The sequence below is a fragment of the Miscanthus floridulus genome, chromosome 14, assembly GCF_019320115.1.
Source record: "Miscanthus floridulus cultivar M001 chromosome 14, ASM1932011v1, whole genome shotgun sequence".
In the NCBI taxonomy this organism is placed as follows: domain Eukaryota; kingdom Viridiplantae; phylum Streptophyta; class Magnoliopsida; order Poales; family Poaceae; genus Miscanthus; species Miscanthus floridulus.
This window is the reverse complement of record NC_089593.1, coordinates 12,346,450-12,372,952: the sequence shown is the minus strand read 5'-3', so window position 1 is coordinate 12,372,952 and position 26,503 is coordinate 12,346,450. Positions and strand designations below refer to the sequence as shown.

Genomic DNA, 26,503 nt, shown 5'->3' with positions numbered 1-26,503 from the left:
TCCATAAAATGTCAAGTACCATTCTTATAGGACACAAACTTACAATAAAATCCAAACTATTATGGCGGAGGTCCTGCGCCAAGCAAGCGCGCGAGTAAACCCAGCGCACTCGTTGTCTATGTCAAACTTAACTGACTCAAACACGTCGCACGCAATGCTGCGGGGAAAGGCCGAACGCCAATACTCCCAAAGCTCTCCTCTCACATAAATACCATCATTGTAGAGAGTCAAAGGCGCAACATCTTGCGCAGGCTCCCTGATTCAGAACCTGCGCAAGATTAAAATTTTCCACAAAATCATTCAGAACAAAAGAAACTTTATTTACAAGAGTCCAACTGGACTACAATATACAAGTCAAAACAGCTAAGTCCTATAAAGAGCCTAGACCTCCGGCGTCCCGGCCTACAGTAGAAGTCCCTAGAACGGAGCCCGCATCAACTATGGGCGGGGACAGCGCCTGCGGCCTCCGACCATCACCACCGCCGATCGTAGCGCCCACCGGAGCGCCAGCGGTGGCGGAGGTGTCGCCCGCGGTCGCCGAGTGCGGAACTGGTGGAGGTCTGCCCGCAAGACTTTTCTGCGCATCCTGTAGCACAGCCTAAAATATCAGGGGCACAGGCAATGAAAGCCTTCGTAGCTTCGCAAAAAGCAAGGAGAGAAAAATAGAGGCTACAAAGACTAGAAATACCTTCGCCCTCTTTTCCTCCACCAGTTTCCGGGCAGTAGGTCTCCCAAACAGAGCCCAAAAGTACCCAATGAAATTTCTCAAGGTTTTTCGCAAACTAAGAGAAGTCTCACCAAGCTCCTCCGGACCCGGCAGCGCTCCCTCCGGAATACTTTTGGTATGCGTACACCAGCCGCGCACCAAAAGCTTGGCGTAATTCGCTACTCCCACCAGCGCCCCGTAGTCCATGCAGGCATTAATCAGACTGGGGAGCTTTGCAAGGTGACGCTTTAGCCAGGAGGCGAGGGCGTAGACGTTGTCTTCCTCAGGAGGAGCAGAGGTTTCGCCTCCGAACTCGGCGATGATGGCCCAGTAATGGCCAACTGTTGAAGCAAGGACCCCCTTGACCGAGTCCAAATGCCTCGTCATCAAAGACAGCTGCTCCCCCACCACAGCTGCGGATTCCTTCTCAGAGGCCAGCTCTTGTCGGAGACCCTCGGCGAACTCGTTCGCCCTGCGGGCCTGCTCGGCAGACAAAGCTTCTGCATCCTGGGCCTTGGAGAGATCGGCCCTCAAAGCCTCTTTTTCTTGTTCCTTCTCCACCAGAGAAAGGCGGACAGCTGCAAGGGAGTTGGCCAAACCCCCCTTTTCACCTTCCAGGCGCTCGTTCTCTGCCTTGAGCGCTTCAATCGCAGTATCTCGGTTGGAGACCTCGCGAGTGCAGCGCTCTTCCATAACAACAGCCGTGTGATACCCCTACGATTAGAAAGAATAAGACCAAGGCGATCAGCAATAGAAACAAAAACAAGTGTAAAGGCGAACATACACCAAAAAAGGCAAACCGCCGAAGACGCACCAAGCTCTGGTGTTCTAGATGAACACAGAGAAGTTGGAAGAAATCCATGTCCCTCAGACGCTGTTTGAAGTGATTTGTTCAAAGAAGAACAAATAACACAAGACCATAAGGTGAGAAAAGCAAATCTCACAATACATACACCAACTGCCAGAGACCACCTTCGACGTCTCCAAGAACCCCAAGATAGCACTCTTCCCAACCTGAGATAGAAGTGTCGGAGGAGCCTACGTAGCAAAAAACAACAACAACAACAACTCAGGTCAGAGGGCCGATCAGAAATAGACAATAACAATAGGCCAAAAGACGAGTAAGATAAAAACACTCTACACTCACTCGGACCCGGCGCAATCGGCCCTAGATGCCCCGGACCAAACCTGATGCTAGCAGCGGCCACTCGCTCCTCCGGTGCGAGGAGTCCAGCCATGACATCACCTACAAAGCAACAAGTACACGGTATTAGCACTTGGTAGAATACATAAACAAATAAACCGGGCGAAGACAGTAAACACAAAAATGTGCGCAAAACAAACTTACTCATAAAAAGCCTAGGCTGGGCCGCCTGCCGAGCCCCCTGGGCAGAAGTCTCTGCCATATCATGCGGCAAAGGCCCAAAGGGCCGGCTCTCCTCAGCCAGCGGCCTGGCGGTCTGAGGGCTCGAAGAAGACTGAGCCGCCGGGGCCTGCTCAGCAAGCACGGCCTCCGGCTGCCCGACGTCGGCCGCTGGCATGGGGGAAAGCGCAACAACAGCGGGAGACGAAGGAGCGTGCTGCAAGGCGACCTCCGCACCCTCTTCAGAACTTGAATACAGCCCACCAAAAATGTCGGGCATAGGATCGGCGGCGCTAGCCTCCGGCTGTTCGGCGACACTCGTAGCACCGTGCAAGGAGCGCGCCGAAGCAGCGCTAGCCCCCGAACGCTCCGCACCGCTCACAGCGCCACGCACAGGGTGCACCGGAGCTCTAGGAGAGCCGCGATCCCCGTCGCTCATGACCCGCACGTCCACTGATGGGACGGATGAGCTCTGAACGTCTTCACTGCCGGTGGAGGCAACGCCAGCACTACCGGCCGAAGACGCGGCCGCCGCGATCAATAGAGCACCGGTCTTCTTCTTCTTTTTCGCAGGCGCCTGAGCAACAGCGGCGCCCTTCCTCTTCTTCGACTCGGCCTCCGCCGTAACATTCTTCGCGAAGGCCTTCTTCTTCTTCTTCTTCTTCTTCTTCTTCTTCTTCTTCTTCTCAATTGAAGCCAGGACCTCGGCGGGAACCTCGCGCTCTTGGTAGACGATCCCGACCTCCTCAAAAACTCAATTGAGCCGCGGCATGGTGCCTGCCACAGCTCTCCGAGACGTGTACTCACGCTCAGAAATTTTGCCAACCAACCCAACGGCGGCTTCCTCAACCTCGGAGACAAAACTGTCCTCCGTCACCCCCTCCCCCAAAGACTGCCCGAAGCGGGGGAAAGGAATCCCGGCCTCCGGCCAAAAAATGGGAACCTTCACCTGTTCCAGCCAAAAGGCTGGGTTGTCTCTGCCCAGGGGCCAGTAGTTGGAGGCCATCATCTCCTCCACCAAGTCATGACCCCCGGAGTTGCGGCACGCAGATGTAAAAGCCCGGTCGCAAGCCTTCCTCGCCAGAGACATCTCCTCCGGTGGATCCACGCGCGTATGCGGCGCTATCTCTTCCATTCTTGAAGTCAATGGATACTCCGTGACCTCCGCACCGTCCTCGGTAGTGCCATGGACCCCGTATGTCTTCACGTAGAACCACTACTCAAGCCAGTCGCAGTCCCACTTGCCCTTCTGGCAAAAAGAAATCTCTAGGCGGTCTACGCCTTGGTTCCTCTTCGACATAAAGGTGCACCTACCATACTGGTAGGTCACCACCACCTCCTTGCCCTCTCGCACCTCCTTCTTCTTCTTCGGCTGCTTCTGCAGCTCGTAGTATGCACAGAAGGTGTCCACATCCGGCTTGGCACCATAAGAAACACATGCCCAGCAAAATTTGCTGAGCGTAAGGAAGGTCGTAGGGGTCAGATGGTGAACCTAGATGTTGAACGTCTCCAACACCCGGCGGAGGAAGGGGACGTAAGGAAGGCGGAGGCCGCAGGTGAAAAAGTCCCGAAACACCACCGCATATCCCTCCTCCAGCTCCAGAACGGTCTGGCCGGGCGGACGGATTTTTACCCTCGAAGAAGGAAAATACGATTCCTTCAACATCTTCGCGGACCGCCTCTTCAGTAATGGAGGAGGGGCTGAAATCCCATGACTTTATCGCCATGTCTCTGGAATCCACAGCGATCAGGTCTCTGATGGACGCTGAGACACTCCCCAAATCATCCTCCACTAGCTTTTCAAATTCCAACGCGGAGGCAGAGGCGGAAGCAAGCATGCACTCCTCAAAGCGTGCACTCCAGCCGGCGGCCCTAACGTCGAGAAGGTGGCGATAGGGTCCGAAGAAGGTGGGCCAGCGAGTATGGGTGGAGGCGGAAAAGAAAGCCACCGTGGCGGCAGCCTAGGCGGAAGACGCAAGCGGAAAGACGGAACGCGCGAAGAGAGCAGAGAGCGATTTCTCAGAGGCAAGAAAGCGAATGAGCAGTGCGAGGGGGACCCCGCCACGGACCCCACCCTTATATAGGCCGTGGGTGGGCGTTTCGGCGCCTGCCGCCCAACGGTCATCTCCGGAGAAGTTGCAAGGTATACAATGGAAAGCAATACGACGTAAACGGCCATAGCGTAGGACAACAGCTAGTTTTGCAGCCTAACGGCTACTATGACAAGACCAACGGCCACGCCAGAGCGGGCCAAGGGGGAAACTACGGGGATCGGTTGGAGACGTGACTACGCGCAGTCTCTACCCCCACGGACGTCCTTGCTTAGGGCATTTTTGAGCTCACGACACGCTCGGGCGGACCATGGTCTCAAAAGGGGGGAACTGTTGTAACACGGCCTCCAAGAGTGGCGGAGACCTACGCGGCCAGCAGTTCGCAAAGACGTCTCCGACCAACTACCTAAGCAAAGGCCTAACTACCACGCCTCCAGACCCAGAAAGATGACGGTTTCTTAGACTGCTTGCAGGACGCTGCCGGTGACCCTGGCGCAGCCTCCGCCCGGTTAGCTCGTAGGCATCTCTGGGCGGAGGGGGCGGAGGCCGCCCCGCTGCAAGGCTAATCAAGTACCAACGTTACCTATGTGTGTGTGCAGGTAACCAGAGGAAGGCGCTCGTGGACGGCGCGGGCGCGTCGGTTCGGCCTCAGCTCGTAGGGGCAGAGACCCAAGCCGGAGGACGACAATACTGGGCGTCGGGGGTCTACGGCCTCGGCGTCCCAGGGGCGGAGACCGACGGCGGAGGTCCAAAGGCCCATCGCCGAATCCTGAGGCCTGATGGGCCAGCTGATCGCGCAGGCCCAGTACCTGAGGGCGGCATGACAAGATTACTCCCGAGAGGAAAGGCGAGTAGTGGAATATTCCGAGAATGTACTGTAGTAGTTGAAGGGTACTAATGTAAACTCTGTAAAAGTGGTAGTTGAGCCCTATAAATAGGGTACACTTGTAACAGTACCGGGGGTTGGAAAATGAATTAATGAAACCCTAGTTTTACGTGCCATTTCCCTACACGCCCACTTGTCGTGCCTGTTTCCCGAGCCTCCGTCTGAGGGCAGCGCTCGGCGGGCGGAGGCCTCTACCTCCTCCACACTGTCTGAGACCGCAAGTCTCAACAGTCATTTTTTTTAATTCAAATTTTGAATTGTTCAAATAAATTCACATGAAAAGATTATCAAAATAAAAGTTGTAGATCTCAAAAAGTTATAGAACTTTGTGTTTGACATCTTTTTCATTCGAAATCATTTTGTTAAGGAAAACTACGTTTGAATTTCTCAAATTTGAAATTTGAATTTTTCAAATGACCTCAGATGGAGAAACAACCAAAATAAAAGTTGTAGATCTAGAAATGTTATAGAACTTTGTAGTTGACAACTTTTTCATTTGAAATCATTTTAACAAGGAAAACTATGTTTGAATTTCTCAAATTTGAAATTTGAATAATTTAAACGACCTCGGATGGTAAAACAACCAAAATGAAAGTTGTAGATCTCAAAAAGTTATACAACTTTGTAGTTGACAACTTTTTGATTTGAAATCATCTTGTCAAAGAAAACTATATTTGAATTTCTCATATTTGAAATTCAAATTTTGTAAATGACCTTGGATGGACAAGCAGCAAAAACGAAAGTTGTAGATCTTGAAAAGTTATACAATTTTGTAGTAGATAACTTTTTCATTTGAATTCGTTTAGGGTCTTCAACTAATCAATTTAAATTTGGTTGAGGATAATACGAGGAGAAAGAAAATCCGTGATAGACACAAGTGAGTGTGGGGTGCAATGGTTAGAGGAGTACCGCGTGAGGGGGAAGGTCACGGGATTCGATTCCCGCCAGCAGTGAAGCGCGTGAACCACCCCTATAAATCGAGGATCACAATTTGGTAGGAGCGGCTAGACAAACCGCTCCTATAAATGAGCCGCCTCTACAAACTTTGACTCTAGTAGTGTGGCTGGCGTAGGCGTAGCAGCAACGCCACTGCCAAGTGATAGACAACTTATCCATCAACGATGTGACATCTGTTTGTCAACCTCAAACTCTATTGGCTCAGTCACATGGAGTGGAGACATAGTCTACGTGTGTGTGCGCGCGCGCGCGTTCATAGAGAATGAGTGCACATACGTATTCATGGGCGTCTATATGTTTGTGGTAAAAAAGAAAAAAAATGCAACGATGATGACGCGGTAAATGTTGAACCAACATAGTACCTTGTGAACAGAGCTGACACTTGGCACAACGACGTACACGCACTCAAAATTGACAGACAATATGCAAGCAGCTTCGTTCGAGCTTCGTTCCGTCCGCATCACAGGACAGCTTTAATTTTCTCAAGAAAAAAGTTATCAAATTTGACCCACAAACTTAGAAAAAGTGCAAAAGATTACACAATCCGAGGTACTGTACGGATGGACGTGCTGAGAAAGTGAGAAACTGTGGCTACAAGAGAACCAAGGCCACGGGTTAACAACTAACGTCTCCTTCCTTGCGCACAAAGCACTGGACATATGTCTGAGGATCACGGAGAATGTTAGGCAACAAAAGTGCACGCACTTTCCTGTACAATGCAAGCTCATCCATTTATTTAGTAGGCCAGAAAAAAGTGCAAAAGTTCACCTGAAAACGATGGACCAACTGGCCGATCGAGAGAAAGAGAAACTACACTAGCTCTCGCACATATGTTGGTTCAACATTTACCGCGTCATCATCGTTGCATTTTTTTTTCTTTTTTTACCACAAACATAGACGCCCATGAAGACGTATGTGCACTAATTTTCTATGAACGCACACACATGTAGACTATTTCTCCACTCCATGCGACTGAGCCAATAGAGCTTGAGGTTAACACATATGTTGGTTCAACATTTACTGCGTCATCATCGTTGCATTTTCTTTCTTTTTTTACCACAAACATAGACGCCCATGAATACGTATGTGCACTCATTTTCTATGAACGCACACACATGTAGACTATTTCTCCACTCCATGCGACTCAGCCAATAGAGCTTGAGGTTAACAAAGTCACCACAGATGTCTCATTGTTGATGGATAAGTTCTCTATCACTTGGCAGCGGCGTTGCTGCTATGCCTATGCAGACCACACTACTAGAGCCAGAGTTTGTAGGGGCGGCTCCAAGGCATTTGTAGGGGCAGTTTGCCCAGCCACCCTAGCAAACTGTGGCTATAAATCCTCAATTTGTAGGGACGGTTCGCCAGCCGTCCCTATAAATTTTCAAAATTTCTCAAATCTGGGCATTTTTCGTGCGAAAATCACGCGCTTCGCTGTCATCGGGATTCGAACCCGTGACCTCCCCCTCACGTGGTACTCCTCTAACCACTGCACCTCATACTCACTTGTGTCTATCATGGATTTTCTTTCTCATCGTATTATCCTCAACCGAATTTAAATTGATTGTTGGAGACCCTGAACGAATTCAAATGAAAAAGTTATCAACTACAAAGTTGTATAACTTTTCAAGATCTACAACTTTCGTTTTTATTGTTTGTCCATCCGAGGTCGTTTACAAAATTTAAATTTCAAATATAAGAAATTCAAACATAGTTTTCTTTGACAAGATGATTTCAAATCAAAAAGTTGTCAACTACAAAGTTGTATAACTTTTCGAGATTTACAACTTTCATTTTGGTTGTTTCGTCATCCGAGGTCGTTTGAAAAATTCAAATTCAAATTTGAAAATTCAAACGTAGTTTTCCTTGACAAAATAACTTCAAATGACCCTTTCCCACCTTTGAGGAGGCCCGCACGCTCCTCCTCCTCAAGGAGATCGACATCGATGACGTTGCCGCCGAGACCGATGCCGCCCCACCACCACCGTTCGCCCTCGTTACTGCTCCCAACGCCGCCCCACGACCTGCTACCGGTGGTGGCGGTTCGGGTGGCACCAACCACAGGCAGGACGGGCAGCGCGGACCAGTCCTCCTAGCGCTCTAGCCATCATCGTGGCTGCGGCGGCAAGTAGCAGAACGCCTCCGGCCCCAACACCGGGGGTCCTCGTCCAGCGGCGCCATTCACCAACCCCTGGGCCGGTATGGTGCAGTTCTGGCCATACCCGTATAGCCTCGGCGGCACACCGGGGGGCCCCATCACCCTCCTCTAGCTGCCTTCGCCACCATGCCCCAGCAGTAGCAGTACCCAGCGTCCGTACCTCTACCCTCGTGCCACCACCGTCGCCATACGGCATCGACGCCCCTCTAGGTTTTGACTATGGGGCGTCCCGCCCACCCCTACGCCACACCACCACCGCAGCAGAAATAGGCTTCCCCTTGGACACTGATGCAAGGGGGTCCTAGGATGCACTGTCGCTCGTCAACAACTTCAGCACCATGTCATTGACCCCACCGCCATTGACCTGAGTGGTATGCTGATATCGGCACTGGCTCTCACATGGTCAACACCGCTGGTATTCTATCTTCCTCTCACCCTCCCCCATCATCTGGTCCTTCATCTATAGTTGTCGGTAATGGAGCTTTGCTTCCCATTACCTCTGCTAGGTCACACTCATTTTCCACCCCATGACGTCCTCTTTTTCTTTCTAATTTTCTGGTTTCCCCTAACATTATTAAGAACTTGATTTCTGTTCGTCGTTTCACCACTGATAATAACTGTTCCATCAAGTTTGATCCCTTTGGTCTTTCTGTGAAGGACCTATAGACTCAGAGCATGATCGCCAGGTGCAATAGCATGGGTGACCTCTACCCATTCTTCCCACTAGCACCAGCCAGCACTCCCACCCTCGCTGCCGCAGCATCCTCCACCACCCTCTTGCATCGCCGCCTTGGTCACATCGGTCTTGAGGCGGCACTATACAAGCTCATCAGTTCCAATGTTATTTCATGTAATAAGCACCATACAGATCATATTTGTCATGCCTGCCAGTTAGGTCTCCATGCGCGTCTTCCTTTTAGCATGTCAAACTCTCAAGCGCTTCATCCTTTTGATTTAATACATTGTGATCTTTGGACATCCCTAGTTTTTAGTGTGTCTGGTTATAAATATTACCTCATCATTCTTGATGATTGCACCCACTACACCTGGACTTTTCCACTATGCCTCAAGTCTGACTCATTCGGCGTCCTTTCTCACTTTTTCTCATACATGCACACATAGTTTGACTCCGCTATCAAGGTAGTTTAGTGCGACAATGGTCGTGAGTTCAATCACTCCTCAGGCCCGCACATTCTTCTTACCCACGGTGTAGTCCTCCGGATGTCGTGCCCGTACACCTCACAGCAGAACGGGCGCGCCGAGCACACTCTTCGCACAGTCAACAACATCGTGCGCTCCCTTTTGTTTTAGGCCAGTCTTCCCCTGGTTTATTGGGTTGACTCCCTTCACACCGCCACGTATCTCCTCAATTATCACCCCACCAAAACCCTAGACGACATTACTATGGCAGAATCGCCTGAAATAATACACTTTTCGGACGCGCTAGTCTTCCACTAGACACTAAGTACCCCAAAAGTTAGCTACGTCGAACAGTTCCGTCTAGCACACCCCATGGGAGAACTCGAATCAATCCATGTTTTACCTCTAGAATCTAATAATGAGTACGAGCTTATAATACTTAGTTCATTTCATACAACGAGAGTTCTTGAAAATTATTTATTATAATACTAGGGTTCAGAGTGCGATAATTAAACAGCAGAATAAAAATAAACATCTAGCGGAAATGATTCAAAGATCCATCTATGCCCACCAGAAGAATCCTCCACACAAGAGTTACTCCTCAGGTTGCACCTGCAATAGGGTAAAATAAACCCTGAGTACACAATGTACTCGCAAGACTTACCCGACTAGTGAGAATAGTTTCCTTGACTCCAAGGGGTATGATAGGTAATATGGGTTTGCTGTTTTCTTTTTGTTTGCGAAAAGCATTACTAGAAGTACGTCTTTAAGATCAAGTTTAATTAGCAGTCATGATTACTTCATTAGCTAACCATTCTAGGTAAGCACATGTACTATCTTCAAGCAAGGGTTGAGCAATGAGAACCATTTTACCATCTTTCATATTCCAGTTCTTACTATAGTGCTAGACCATAGCCAAGTCATACCGTCTCACAGAAACAGCGATTCATGAACCAATGTATCCCAACTGGGTACCCCAAAACACATGCCCCGTTTATACCCCAGGCACAAACAAGACCAACCCATTCCACTCCTATCATGGGGTCCAGGTCCCCATCCAAACTTGGACTCCAAGCCCCCACACTTGAGAACCGGTCTCAATATGGTGCTTCAACCTCCACCTTTCTCCGCCTCCATTCAGTCAGTTCGGAAAGAGCCGGAACCCATGACAAGAGCGTAATGAGCCTTTCTGCTCCCATAAGCAAGTATGTGCTCAGGATAAAAAGTCTATGACCTGACTACCATCCACAACAATGGATGGTCCTCAATCGACACGGACAGAGAAAATAGTGTAACCAAGCTAAGCCCCGTTGGCCACGGGACACAACTCGTCACACCCACCATAACCCATACCATATCACTGCCTGGTCTTCATTTTCCTTTCATCATTTTTATCATGAGAGTAATTATAATAATCACCTATTGTGAGTAACGGCAGGTTACTCATGCTACCGAAAACCTAAACATAGCAGCTACTCGATCCTACACTAGTAAGACTCATAGGACAGATATATCTATGCATGTGGTTTCCGTAAAATTCCTGTAATATAAATGCACATAACATATATACAATGATTATAAAAAATAAGGGTTATGCACTAGGGCTTGCCTTGGGCAGGCATGGTGTCAGCTGAGTCAGTTGTCAGTGGCACCGGGACCTCCTCCTATGTGAGAATCTCCTCCTCATACTGCTCGATGATCTCCTCAAACTCGTGATCGTCTGTGGTCTCTATCTCCACCAACTCGTTCTCTACATGCATGCGATGATGATGTAACACTTAGCATTTAGACAACAACAACTCTTAAAATAAGAATACGCATACTAAACTACTAAGCTAGCTCTAATGACTAAGATACTAAGCTAACTATCATTTTCATCAAGCAAAGTGTTGTGTTCAACTAACAAACACTTGGCTTTGTGTTTACACTAAAATTTGGGAAGAAGAACGTGGGAACTCGAAGCTTCCAAGATTGTGTCAATCAAGGAATCGATTGCATAAGGATCAATATCAGTTAATTCAGATGCGACACTGGAATTGGCTCTCTTCGAATGACATCAGTGGATAACGACAATGAGCTACAGTTGGTATCGGGAAATACATATTGGACTCTACAAAAAGAGAAAGATTAGGGTCCAAGTTATCTTAAGTTATGAATGTTTTCTTTTATACCAAAGATTGCAATGAGTCGTACTTAAGTAGGATTCATGCTTAGGCCCCGGGTATAAATATTGGACCCCGGCCAGGACATCCAATCAATCAAATATAATTTACTTTTTTCGGCTCCGTGCCAACCCTTAGGAGTAGGAGTAGTGTAGATCTCGGCGAGTTCTTCAACAAGCAGGGCTGCATCGGTCTGGCCGACCTCTGGCTTTTCTGTAAGTACCATCATGGCTTATACTTCTGTTTGTATGGCTGCATCGGTTATGTTCGACCTCTACTGCAAACTCTAGTATAAGCTAGTTATCGACTCTTATCTAGTTCAAGTACGGCTACATCGATCCGGTCGACCTGCACTACTCGAATTAGATTAAGGTCAAGTTATCAGCTCTACCTAAGGGTGGCGTCCTTCGGGTAGATTCATTAAGTTACTGATCTTGCTGATGTTCTTATTGTTATTAGTTTGCGGCAACATCAATCTGCTCGGTCAAGATCGATTTAGATCGGCCTCATATCCTATTAGTCCGTCGTTTGCTTTGTTACAACATGATGTTTCTTACTTTGAGCGACGGGTTATGTTTCATCGGCTGTTTTTACTTCGATCTTGATCATGCATAGTACACGGTAAAGACATGTATGATCTTGAAGAGATTTGCTGGTTAGTTAAATCTAGTTTATAGTTCGCTATTATGGCTATAACGATCCGGTCGATCCCTACTGATGGCACTGTAGATTGGAGGATGCTAGTTAGTAGATTTGTTCTTGATTAGGCATGACCTTAACTGTTTGCTATGTCTGCATCGGCTAAATAGCCAATTGCCTATGCTTTAATGCCTATAGTGTGTCTACATGATTCTGTTAAATGTGAATAGATCTGTTTACTTTAAAGGTTTGATTTGTTGTCTTTATCATGGCTACATCGATCCGGTCGAACCCCACTGTTGGAGATAGCAGGTTAGGTCTGATGAGTTGATAGGTTTGTCCATGTTAAATAGTCGATTGTTCGCATGCTGTAGTCCCTCTTCACCTGAATCGGCTATTTCAGCCGATCCACTTTGAGCTTTCACACATATAGCATGTCTTTCGAAAGCCTGTCGATGTATAGATGGTTTTACGGATTCTAAGGTTTTAGTTTGTTATTATCATCATAGCTGCCATCGATCAGGTCAAACCTCACTATTGATGGTAACAGATTAGATTCAGAGCGTTTGTAGATCTATTCGTACTAGACAGTCGATTTGTTCGCATGTTATATCATTTCTTGTTAGATTCATCGGCTCAATGATTCACACTGGTAATATCCATCTAGCTAATGATTTCACTTACATCTGCGGGCATTGTACTTATCAACATAAAATCAATCGCAATCCATAAGCTTTACTGTCTGTAATAGTTGATTTCTTCGCGTGTCAGCTATTTAGTTGATTTTTCCGTCTGGCTGCTCCCGAAGCGGCACACTTGGAACTATCTAGGCAAAGACCGGCATGTTCCACCTTAAATTACTGATAAATTTTTTCTCCTTGTCAATTGCAGGTCAAATTGGCTGGCACGCCTCGGGAGGAGTACACAGGATCGGTTAACCCTGCGTTGAAGCCAAGTGGATCTCTGGGCTCATTCTAAGCAGATCCTTCCGGCTTGCTCTGTGTCGACATTTTCGTGCCGACACTTTGCAAATTAAAGGTACATCTTTATTCCTACTAAGGATTTAATGCATATTGAAACAAAGAGTATTTAACTACCCTACTGCTTAGTCTATTCTAAGACTACAAAAATTATAGTGAGCACATAATAATACAATGAATCTACTATAAAAATTTTAGGAATAACGCTATCACCAATTTACCACAAAAATTCCTACAATGATTAACTTAATAATATTAAGCGCTCTCAAATGATTTAATAGCTCCTAGTGTCAACACATATAAACATGAACTAAATACACGAACAAATAGATCACAATTTTAGGAACCGAACAAAATTTGTTTCACAATTTTTGGACACCTACATGATTTTATATTAATTATCAAAGATCAGCTCAGAATTTAAATTAGAAAACAATTTACTAATTCCTTATGAAAAAGAAAACTGAATCTCCCACGTGGCCCACGCGACGCAGCACATGTGCACGTGAGCGCGCGGTGGCTCGTAGATGCGGCCCATGCAAGGCTGGCCTGCAGCACGAGACGGCCCACAGTGGGGGAATCCCGCTTGCGCTGGCGCTTTTGCAAAATAGACCTCACATTTCTCCTGAATTATAACTAAGTCCTAACGCTATTTCTCCCTCTCTCAAACCTTCTCACTTAACCCCCTAGTTTTCCTGGAATTCCCCCGTGTGCACCCCCGATGACTCAGCGCACGGCAGCGCGGCAGCGGTGACACAGCACGGCCGCGCCGGCCACTTGGGACCTATGTCGACCCTTCTAACGGGCCGGTCACCATCTCCAACCCGAGCGGCTACGCTAAGCGGCGTTGCAAGGTGACATGACTTGCTGGGGAAGGCTGCAGCGGCGCGCAGCCATCCACGACGGCGGCGCCACTATTCCGGTGAGCTAGGGCAGCTGTGGACCTAATTGGTTAGCGCATGAGCATCAGGAGGCTATCATGGACCAGGCCGAGGTGACTGTTGGAGTGGAGGATGACAGAGAAGGGTTGGCCACGTGTGGCCGAGTGGTACGATGATGCACCACGGCGGCACGATCACATCAGCAATGATGGAGAGGCGGTAGAGGTTCAGCTATGGCGCGTAGGGCGAAGAGGGGATGAAGGTGAATCTAGTGGTGCACAGGAATTGGCTTGGGGTGAAGTGATGGAGGGCTACCCTTGGCCATGGCCGAGCATGTCCTTATTGGCATGGCAGTGAGGAAAGTTTCAAATTGGAGCTTTGTCGTGCTGGTTCAAGGCTGGGTGGGGTCAGGCAGCGAGAGGACTTGATGATGAAGCCATGGATGCGCCGAATTGAATGGAGGTGATCGCTCGATGCTTAATTTGATGGTGTGGCTCGACGGTGGCAGCAGAGAGAGAGAGAGATGGGGCATGATAGGTGGGCTCCACTCGGGCTCGCCTTGGCAGGACGTGATTGTGGAGGCACACGAGCAGACGCTATGGACAAGCATGCGCGTCCACGACCGGCATGGCCCGCGTGGCGTGGCACCATAAATGGCAAGGCGACGATGAGCTCGACCATGTGTGTGCGGTAGTGGTGGCCTCAAACTAGGCCAGCAGTGGTGCAAAGGTGTAGATAGAAGCATGGACATGATGGTGAGGCGACGGCTCCAGCAGCGGCTATGTCACGGCGTAGGGCGGGTCGGCAGTGCGGCGAGGCCGGTAACAGTACCGCTTGGCTGCGCAAGCAGCAGCGGCAGCTCTGTGCGCCAGAGGCCAATGGCGGCAAGACCATAGCCAGGCTAGAGCAGCTGTGACTTGCCACGCGTGGCAGCACATGTGTGACCACCGCGTGACGCCATGGGCCAGGCGTGGTGATCGCGCTCACCCGGCGAACCAGCCCGAGAACGTGCCATGCACAAATTTTAAAGCATCTTTTAAAAACTAAACGGTTGTTCTAGGAATCAAACCACCTTCACCATGCTCAAGAGGGCTTATCAGGCTTTCAATCCAAGCTAAAACACAGCACCACCTCCTAACTCGACTTCACAAAATAAATCGCCAAACATTGCATTGTCTTGTTATCTTGAATTTTGATTCCAAGTTCCATTTCTAGGCTATCAAAAATGTTAGCTAACGATGTTATTTTTCTACAGCAAGGATTTCATTGTCATCAACAAAATTCATATTCCAAACTTTATTTAAATGCCACATATATGTTCTATAGTATTTTTGTTTAATAAAAATTCGTTTTAAACCCAACTTGGTATACATGGGTTATGGAATAGCCTCTCATTTAGCATTTTTATTGATCATCTTAGGTTCCAAAAATTTTATCCACACATTCCATCACATGTATTATCACATAAACATGATGCTCATGATATGGTTTACTAATTTGTTTAGGGCATAACACCGAGGGTGTTACACTTCCTCCTTTCTTCGCTCTTTATGACACCCAACCCTCCTACACTCATCTTCGAGTTTTTGGATGCGCTTGCTACCCCAACCTATCATCCACAGCTCCACATAAACTATCACCTCTCTCCTCCCTGTGTGTCTTTCTTGGGTACTCCACCGATCACAAACGGTACAGGTGCCTCGATCTCCATTCCAATCGGATCACCGTCTCGCGACACGTTGTGTTTGACGAGACCCTGTTTCCCTTTTATGAGATGTCCACCTCCCCTTCGGATCCCGCCACACTTGAGTTATTGAGCGATGATGACGGTTCCTCTTTGCCCGTTGGGCCAAGAGCTGTGACTGTAGGTACTCGACTTCCTGGTGGCATGGACGCCACCCCTAGTGCCCCTGGTGCTGTGCGTGCCCCTGCTGGCTTGGCGCCACACGCTCTTGTTGGCTCAGCACCGATGCACGCCCCTGACTCCTCAGCTACCCCCCCTGACTGGGTCGGCTGGGCCTTCATCGACGTCACCACCTGGTGCCGCTGCCCATGCGGACTCCTCATCCTAGGCTGTTGCCAGCAGCGCCGGGCGTTCCATCGGCTGGACTACCTCCATGGCGCCACAACATGCACACCCATGGCCAAGCTGGCTTTCGCCAGCCCATGGACCACCTCAACCTCAACACGGTAGTCCTCTCCCCGGTGCCTACATCCATCCACACCACCCTCTCAGAACCGGCTTGGCTCCTTGCCATGCAAGCTAAGTTTGATGCACTACTAGCTAATGACACCTGGACCTTGGTGCCTTGTCTGTCCGGTGTTAATGTTATCATAGGGAAATGGGTCTTCCATCACAAGTTCCTGTCAGATGGCTCTCTTGACTGCTACAAAGCTCAGTGGGTTCTTTGCTGTTTCACACACCATCCAGGAATCGGTTATGATGAAACTTTTAGCCCTGTCGTCAAGCCTGCAACTATTTGGGTGGTTCTCACCTTAGCACTGTCTCGCTCCTGGATTATTCATCAGCTTGATGTGAAGAATGCCTTCCTTCATGGGACCTTTATGGAGACAGTTTATTGTGTTCAGCCAACCGTTTTTTGTTGACTCCTCCAGACCTGACTATGTCTACCGATTGAATAAGTCTCTTTCTGGATTGAAGCAAGCTCTTCGTGCCTAGCACAACCGCTTCACCTCTCACATCACCTCCCTCAGTTTTGGTGAAGCTAAGTGTGACACATCACTATTTATCTACTGCCAAGGTGCTGATATGGCTTTCTTGCTTCTATATGTTGATGATATTGTTCTCATGGCTTCGTCTATGAGTTTTCTCCAGCATATTATTTTAGCCCTCCGCCGGGAATTCTCTATGACAGACATGGGGCCTCTTCATCATTTTTAGGGTGTAACTATTGAGCACCGAGATGATAGTTTATTTCTTTCTCAACGACAGTATATGCTGGATATTCTATATCGTGCTGGTTTGCGTGACTGCAAGCCATGCAGCACCCCTGTGGATACTCACTCCAAGCTCCCTGCCGATGGAGTCTCGGTCACTGACACCACCCATTACTGCAGTATAGCTGGAGCTCTTCAGTACCTCACCTTCACTCGCCCGGATATTGCATACGTTGTTCAGCAGGTCTATCTTTACATGCATGACCCTCGGGAGCCTCATCTCAGCGCAATGAAGCGCATCCTCCAGAATCTTCAGGGCACTCTAGACCTCGGTCTTCACCTCCACCGAACCTCACCGGCTGATCTCACTGTCTACACAAATGCTGATTAGACGCGTTGTCCCGACACTCGTAGATCCACATCAGGTTATGCGGTGTTCCTCAGGGACAATCTCATCTCTTGGTCGTCCAAGCATCACTCTACAGTGTCTCGGTCCAGTGCAGATGCTGAATATCGGGTTGTTGCGAATGGGGTTGCTGAAGCTTGCTGGTTACCACAACTTCTGCAAGAGCTTCGCTGTCCTCTCCGCTGCGCCACATTAGTCTATTGTGATAATGTCAGTGTTGTCTACCTCTCCACCAACCCAGTCCAACTTCAGCGAACCAAGCATGTCGGGATTGACTTGTACTTCGTCAGAGAATGAGTCGCCCTCGGTGAAGTCCGCATCCTGCACGTCTCCACTTTGTCCCAGTACGCCGATATCTTCACCAAAGGTTTGTCAACATCCATCTTCATGGAGTTTAGGTCCAGTCTGAATGTTCACTGTGCTCCAAGTTCCGACTGCAGGGGCATGTTAGAGTGTAAACTGGCCCGTGGGCTTGCCGATCCAGGCTCCCCACCGTGCCTATATGTATGCACTGATTTCCTCTGAGTAATACATTGAATACTCCCCAATTCATACGTTCTCACAATGACCTTAATCCCTCCGTCCCAAAAAAGTGTCTGCTATGGAGTTCATGTTGGTCAAACTTTTTTAGTTTGATTAAGTTTGTATAAAATATTAGCAACATTAGTATCTCCAACTAAGTTTACTATAAAAATATATTCAATGATTTATCTAATGATACTAATTATGAAATATAAATATTAATACTTTCTTATATATATTTGGTCAAAGTTGAAAATGTTTAACTTCTTAAAATGTGAAAATGACACTCTTTATGAAATGGGAGAGTACATCCTAAGAGATTAGAGGGTATACCATCAAAGGACCCTTAAATTTGAAATATGTGGTAGATTCCTGGTTCAGGTTTGGGAAGGAGATTAGGTTCCATTTTCACACACGCACGCGCGCGCGCATGTCCCGATATGATGCTTCCACACGCACGAACGCACACAGCAACTCACCGACCTCCAGAAGCTAGTTATTTTTTAGAACCAGGAACTACAGCAGTGGTGTGAGTCAGAAGAGAACAAGGCCAAGCTCGCACACATTAAGGACATAGTAGGTTCACGACTAAAAATGCATTTATCTAGCTAGATTCAACACTACTCAAGCTTTCCTTATACATATTACGTACTTCCTGATCCTGTTTGTGTTTCTGTTAGTCAATTATTTTAATTAATTACTTTTATCAGATATGTATGTCTGTTTGTTGTCATTCTCTTGGTATTGTAGAGTTTTTTTTTTTTTGCCTGCTGCAAAATAATAAATAGGATGAAATCATTGGCTGACCTCTATCACATTAGTTAGCTAACAAGTAGCTAGGCCTTAACAAATATCAGGCTATCTAGCTTGCTTCATATGGAGGCAAAGTGACAACAGACTAGTCTAAGAACTCTTTTTGACTGACCACTTGTGTGTTTGCCAAAAACTATTGATAATACATTATAAAGTAAGAAAAGTAGAAGGATACACATACAATAGGTATAGAATGGAACTCGTATTGTATTTTTTGTATGTATGTGTTGATGCCGGAGGGGGTCTGGATCACACACCCACAGGCCTTGGACGCCCAAAGAGGTTGCAACCAACCCGCAACGCAGCAAGAACGCAGCGTAATCGATCAACACCGATCAAGGGACCGATGAGACCGATGTAGAGCCCGTTCTTGGCTGAAAAGACTCCCGAACCTCTCCCGGGAGGATCCGTCAGGGAGAAGCATATGGAGGATCTCCTAGGACCAGCAAGGCCACCTAGAATGCTGACAAATCTCGCCGGGAGACATGTCGAACATAAGGAGGGGTTGAAGACGGAGTAAAGGGTAAAAGAAGTTGATAGATGTGTTTTTTTGATTGGATAGATGGGAACTCAATCTGCCATGATCCTCTCGTATTTATAGAGGGAGGGTGGTATGATCCCAGTAGGAAACAATCCCAAAACTCGTTCTCCAAGTTTCCCACATCAAAAACTTGCCAAAACACGATTTGGAAACAAATCGGTTCGGACTTGTAGGCCAAGTCAGCTTAGCCGACTAGACAAGTTGGCTAAGCCGATCTTCACGAGCCCCGGAAGGCCCCTCAGGCTACATCAGGGTCTAGTCGGCTTAGCCGACTTGAGGACTCGACTAAGCCGACTGGCCCGCCTCGCTGTGGCTCGCCATCTCCTCCATGCAATTTCTTGGCTTTCTTGCTGCGCCTTTTGACCCCCAACATGTCTAAGATATTTATGACTTGTTCTTCATGCCCAAAACCATCTTAGGACATTTTTGAGTGTCAACACATGCCCCACTGTTTTAAGGTGAATGATGCATGATCCTAAAAACACTTATCAAAACTAAACCATACAGCGATGATACCCATCTCATCGGCTGCTCAGCGACTAAGAGCGATGCATACATCGACCATTTTTGTTCTAAGGGCGATACATGTATCGGCCATTGTTTGGAGAGCACTTAGGCTTCTTGCCAAACACTTGGAAAGTATTTTTTTCAAATACCTCCTGTTTAATGCTCTTGTGAGGCATTCACCTTGCAATGTCTCTAGCACATATGAAATGCTAAATATCACTGTGACCACTTTGTAGGGACCCCTCCCAATTTGATGACCACTTGCCAAACTTATTGCTTTTCGATCCAATTGGTAGTATGGTTTTCCACACTAATTCTCCCACTTAGAATGACTTGCTTTTGACTTTCTTGTTATATGCTTTGGCAATACGAGCTTTGTCCTTCTCAATGTCCTTGAGAGCCCTTAACCTCTTATCAGTCACCTCGTCTACATTATCCATCATCATATCATGATACATAACAGTAGATAGATCATTTTGTTTAGCAAGTCTATATGCATCCAAAATCACTTCGACGGGCAACACGGCTTCTTGACCATATACTAGCTCAAAAGGAGTAACTTTGGTGGCACCATGCATTGATATGCGATGTGCCCACAGAGCTTCAGACAAAACTTCATGCCACCTCCTTGGATTATCCTCAATCTTCTTTTTGATAAGCTTGATCAAAGTCTTGTTACTAGACTCAGCCTGGCCATTACCTTGAGCATGGTATGGTGATGAATTGAGCATCTTAATCTTATATAATTCAGCAAACTCCGCACCTCTTTAGACACAAATGATGTCCCTTGATCTATAGTTAAAGTTTGGGTAATGCCGAATCTATAAATAATATGCTCAGTAATGAACTCAATCACCTCCTTATGTGTCATATTCTTCAAAGGAACTGCCTCAAACCATTTAATGAAATAATCAATAGCAACCAAGACAAACCATTTAATGAATTTGGCCAATGAAGTCTAGCCCCCAACCACAGAAAGGCCATGGTTTGATAATAGGATGAAGCATAGCAGCAGGCACAAGCTGAATATTCCCAAACCTTTGGCACTCCTCATAACCTTTGTAGTAGAGAAAGTAATCGACCATTGTGGTAGGCCAATAGAAACCGGCACTACGTAGTAACCACTTCATCTTTGGGGCTGATTGATGTGTACCACAAATACCTTCATGGACTTTTCACATAGCCACTCTTACCTGATCAGATCCCAAGCACTTAAGCAACAAATCTTCAGTGGTCATTCGATAGAGCTCATCATTATGCAAAGTATACTTGAATGCACTCCGCCGAACACTTTTATCAACTTTGGCACTTGGATCTCGTAAATATCTCAGCAAGGGAGTCCTCCAATCCTCCAAATCGGCCTCAACATCGCTCGAGATCAAATTGGGCCAATTTGGGAGCCTCTTGGGCAAAGTGACCAGTCTGGCCACCGGGGGGTCGCCTGAGCCAACTAGGTCAGTCGGCTTAGCCGACCTGGTGGAACTGGCTTGGTTGGTTGGGGTTGTCAGCTTAGCCGACTAGGCAGAATCAGCCTGGCCGACCAGGGCTACCGGCTTAGCTGACCCATCAGTACCTGCACGGGAAAAAACTAAATTTTCATGCATCGGCTATTCTTGAATATGAAAATTTCGCCCACCGACGTCATAGCCAGATGCGTGTTGAGTTAACATGTTGGCCTTTTGATTTTCATGCCTTGGAATATGCCGAATTCGGAATTTGGCAAAAGAAGCGATTATATCAAGGCAAGCTCTTAGTGATCCTTCTAAACATTGAAATTCATGAGCAACTTGCTGTACCACCAGCAAGGAATCACCATAGGCTTCAACATGTTAAACCTCCATGCCTTGCAACATAATCAACCCGAATAAAAGAGCTTCATATTTGGTTTGGTTATTAGTGCAATGATAATCTAATCGGCTTGACATCCCAATTTCAGCACCATTGGGAGAAACAATAACAATGCCAACACCTTAGCCATCTTTACAAACTGATCCATCAAAGTATAGCTTCTATGGGGTAAAAATAAGGTAATTGATCTCATCTTCTAAATCAATACCATGCTCAACAATAAAATCAGCAGGGACTTGGCCTTTTAATGTTTTCAATGGTTTAAAAGTCAAGTCATATTCAATCAAAGCGTATGCCCACTTTCCTATCCTTCCACTGAGGATTGGCTGATATAACATGTGCTTTATCACATCGGCCTGGCATGCAACGACACACGTACTTGACAAAAGATAATGCCTCATCTTAGCACAAGCATAGTACAGTGACAAGCATAATTTTTCAATATGGGCATACCTTGTCTCGGGATCAAGAAGACGACGACCAAGATAAGCAATCACATATTCTTTCCCTTTGTCTTCTTGAGTCAAAACAGCCCAGATAATCTTCTCTTTGGCAGCAATATAGAGCTTGAAAGGAACTCCTCTTCTAGGTGCACGAAGAACAGGCGGTGTTGACAAATATTCCTTTATCTTTTCAAACACTTCTTGTTGCTTTGCCCCCCAAGTAAACTCAAATTCATCCTTTAACTTCAATATGGGGGTCAAAGGAATGATTTTCCTGGACAAGTTAGCAATAAATCTCCTCAAATAGTTTACCTTTCCCAAGAACTTTTGCAAGTCCTTTTTGCATGTAGGCACCTAAACTCCCTTGATCTTCTCTATCCTCTTGGGATCAATCTCTATGCCTTTATCATGAATAATGAAGCCCAAGAACTTCCCAGCCGATACGCCAAAAGCACATTTGAGTGGGTTCATCTTCAATCCATAGCGGCGCATCCTCTCAAAAGCAAGATGCAAATCGGACAAATGAGATTTATGGCAGCCGATTTAATCACAATATCATCAATATAGACTTCCATGATCACCCCAATTAAATCATGAAAGATTCAGTTCGTAGCTCTTTGATAAGTAGCACCTGCATTCTTCAATCCAAATGTCATCACAACCCACTCAAATAGACCAACAAACCCAGGACATATGAAGGCCGTCTTAGACATATCTTCTTCGACCATGAAAATCTGATTATAACTAGCATTACCATCAAGAAAATTAATAACCCGGTGTCCTGAAGCATCGTTGATAAGCATATCGGCTATACGCATAGGATATTCATCTTTCGGAGTGGCTCTATTCAGATCTCTAAAATCAATGTAGACCTTGATCTTTCCAAAATCTTTCTTCTCAACTGGCACAATATTAGAGACCCACTCTGCATACCTGCATGGCTGAATAAACCCCGCTTGCAACAACCGATTAATCTATTCTTTAATCTAGTCATGAATTGCATAAATAAAGCGACATGGGTGTTGTTTGAAAGGCCTGAATCCATTCTTAATGGGGAGTCAATGCTCAACAAGCTCTCGGCTCAATCTAGGCATCTCTATATAATTCCATGCAAAACAATCAACATATTCCTTGAGAAGCACAATTAACTCAACTTTGTAATCAGCTTTCAAGTTTTGATTTATAAACGTCGGCCGAGGCACAGAGCCATCCCCAATATCAACCTGTTCTAAAGGGTCGACCGGCATGAAACCTTGGACCAACTTATCGAGCTCATCAAAATCATCAATAGCCTCACAGGCATCGGTCTTAGAAGCCCGATATTGTTCAACATGATGTTTTACCATTCAACGTTGGCATCCATTACAATAAATGATTACACGATGATATTGAGCCGATTGTCAATTGGCTTTAGAGATACAGGTATAAAGCCATGCTTAGTGAAACTAATAAATTCAAAACCAGAAAGATCTCTGCCAGATAAGCAAGCAATAGCATCGTGCCCCCCGAGCAAAGGAGCATCGGTCGTGGCAACATCGGGCGATGTATCTGAATGCACAACCTCAACAACATCTCCCACCCATTTGGATGAGAAATTGGTGCTAGCTAGATGGGACACACCGATTGCCATGGATCCAATCATGCCCAAGTATCAAGTTGTAGCTACCTTGCACGTCGGCGACGAAGAACGCCGTGGCCAAAGTCTTGCTCCCAATGGTGAGCTCCACATTAGCAACTCCTCTAGCCAGAGTAGGAGCACCTCCTCCAACACCACTAATCATCATGTTGGTCTTGATTAGCTCCTCATCATTGCCACCGAGCTTCTTGTAAAGTGAATATGGCATCAAATTCACATTCGCTCCACTATCCACCAACATGTTGTGGACCGGCATGCCATTAACATGGCCCTTCACATGTAGAGGCTTGAGATGGTTGATGGAGTCATCTAGTTTCTAAAATACAGTGCTCTCTGTAGCGAAGTTAAACTCCACCGCCGTCAAATCATCTCCCACAACATAACAATCGGTGGACAAATAGACAACATTAACTCCCCCCTTTTCGGAGTAGCTTCATAGTCCACCTTCTCTTCTTCAGGGACCTCAGAAGTCTCCACAACTTCAATGCCAACCATAGTAGCAACGGCGGCGGCAAAGTCACATAGAGGCGCCTCGGGGGTGGTTGAGACAGCGGGAGTTGGCTTAGCCGACTCGAGGCTCTCCAGAGCGGCAGGCGTAGTGGTGGTCAGCTCAGCTGACTCAGCAGTCGGCTTAGCTGACCCAGCAGGGGAGGCAATCGGCTTGGCCAATTCTAGAGTTGGCTGAGCCAACTTGGCAGCAGCGACGGTAACATTTTGGCCTCCTGGATGATTCTCTAAACATGTCGACTTGGGGATCTCATTCCCCATCATCCCAAGCTTCTCTCATTTGTTGCTTATGCCGAGCTCGCTGCAACTTGCATCGTTGGGTTTTATTCAACCCATGAGGACACCACTTGGGTTGAGTATACTTGGGATCTCTTTCGGTGCGCTTTTCTTCATCAACATCAGCAACAACTTTGGGAGCCTCATCTTACTTGTTTGCTGGAGTGGAACTTTCAATCACAATCGGCCCATCATTGTAACACCCTAGTGTTAAGCATGCATTTGACACTTGCATTTCATGAGCACAAGCATCATCCAAGCATTCCTGAGCATGAGCATGTGAAGTTTCATTTCATTCACCTTCTCTTTATCACATGTGATGTTGCTTATATACTTACATATGCTTGTGATCATATGTGACCAATGTGAGAAATGGTTGTGAGGTCACAAAAACACCTTAGACATATCTAGGATAGTAAATGGAACAATGTTTGTATTCATGGCATGGGCCAATTTTGCTTCTAAGTCCTAGTTTACTCATAATGTCATTTTTCATGATCCTACTTTGACCAAAATTGAACTATAGCATAGAGTGTTTGCATGGCAGTGCACCCTTAATAAAAGTTGTAGCTTATCTTCTGTGGAACAAACTTTGTTTAAGGGTCATGAGCTAATTCAGTGCCTAACATGGTCAAATAGGGCCCAAAAGAATCAATCAAATGCTATTTTAGGGACTTGTGAAATTTTCTGTCTTTAATGACTTATAGTTTCAAAGTATACCACTTTAGAGCGCTGTAGTTTGAAAACCATTTCGAATTTGACAAAACTTTCTAAAGTAAAGTTGTAGATCTCCTATAGCTCTACAAATCTTAGTAATGGAGTTTTTGCTAATTCTGCACGGATTAGGAGTAACAATGGCACAGAGATGGCTTATCAGTCGGCCTAATGGCTGGTTTGAACCGGCAAGCCACGCGCGTTGTGGCCGACCGGCGTCAGCGTGTGCGCCGTGTGGTGGCCGTACACCGTCGCTGGCCCCGTTTTGTCGTGCTAAAGAGGAGAAGCGGCTAGGTGCTCACTCTCCACTCTCACTTGCGCTATCTCGCTCTCGCTCTGCTCTCTCTCGTACTCGCCACGCCAGAGTGGGCACCACACCTACATGCCATCATCGAGCCTCCACCAGCAGCGCTCGCCATCCTCGCTGCACCTCTATCCGATCCATCATGCTCACAACTCTACCATCATCTCCTCTATGTCCCCAACCCACCACTGCCACTGTTCGAGCCAAGGTAAAGCAGCATTTCACGTCACCATCGCCGCCATGGCCACGGAGCACCGCCGAGCTCCGAGCTTGCCATGGCCAGCCTTATCCACCGCTCCTCCTACCTCTTTCTCCCCTAGTCTATCGTTGTCTTAAGTCACATTAGCTCATGTTGTAGCTGGTTTAACCACTTCAACCGCTGCCCCGTGGGAACGCGCGACCACACCGCGTGTGCCCGCTAGGGCTGTGAGCTCAAGCTCACCGCGGCTTGCACCGACTAGGCCCCATCACCCCCCTCTAGCGCATGTTTCCACATCTCCATTAACCCTAGCAAAATCACCAAAGATGGAGATCCCTCACGGACCATCGTCTAGTTGGAATGGTGACCTCACCATCGCCGCGCTCGCATCACCGTACCACCATGCACGCGATCAAGCTCCTCCGGCGCCGCTACTAACCCTAACCTTCACCCTTTAGCCTTGCTAGGTCACCGCAAAGCTGTAGCATAGCTCGCCTGAGTCTCTCATGGCTAGAGATGGCTGGTGCGCCGCCGTGCATCATCGCCGAGCCACCATGGTCGGTGCGCCGTTGCACATCACCGCCAAGCCACCATGGCCGCCATCGAGCTTGCTTCGGCGAGCCTCTGAGTCAATCGAGGGTACCCCTTGATGCGGCTTAACGAGATGAGTGTAGTGGTGGTGATGCCGTCGCCGGAGACCTCGCTGGTCAAAGCCCGCGCTCTGCTCTGCCTCGCTGACATGTGGGTCCCGTTGACCCACGGGGCCCAGCAGTGAGTCAGAGTTTTAAATGTTTTCTTTATTTATTTTCATAGATTTAAATGCTAGTTTCTGGTGAAATTAAGTGGGGTAAAAATATGTAACTTATGATCATGCAAATTTCTACACAGTGTTCTTATGGTAGGATGAAAGTAAGGAAAATATAAAATCTGTTGTTTGACATTTTTCACTATGCTAAACTATTTTTG

The 26,503-nt window shown here is 47.2% G+C and overlaps 1 pseudogene; it reads right to left on the bottom strand.

Annotated features, from left to right (window-relative positions):
• Positions 1–1,874: 1,874 nt before the first annotated feature.
• LOC136503051 (uncharacterized) lies at positions 1,875–20,848 on the bottom strand (annotated as a pseudogene).
• Positions 20,849–26,503: the final 5,655 nt, after the last annotated feature.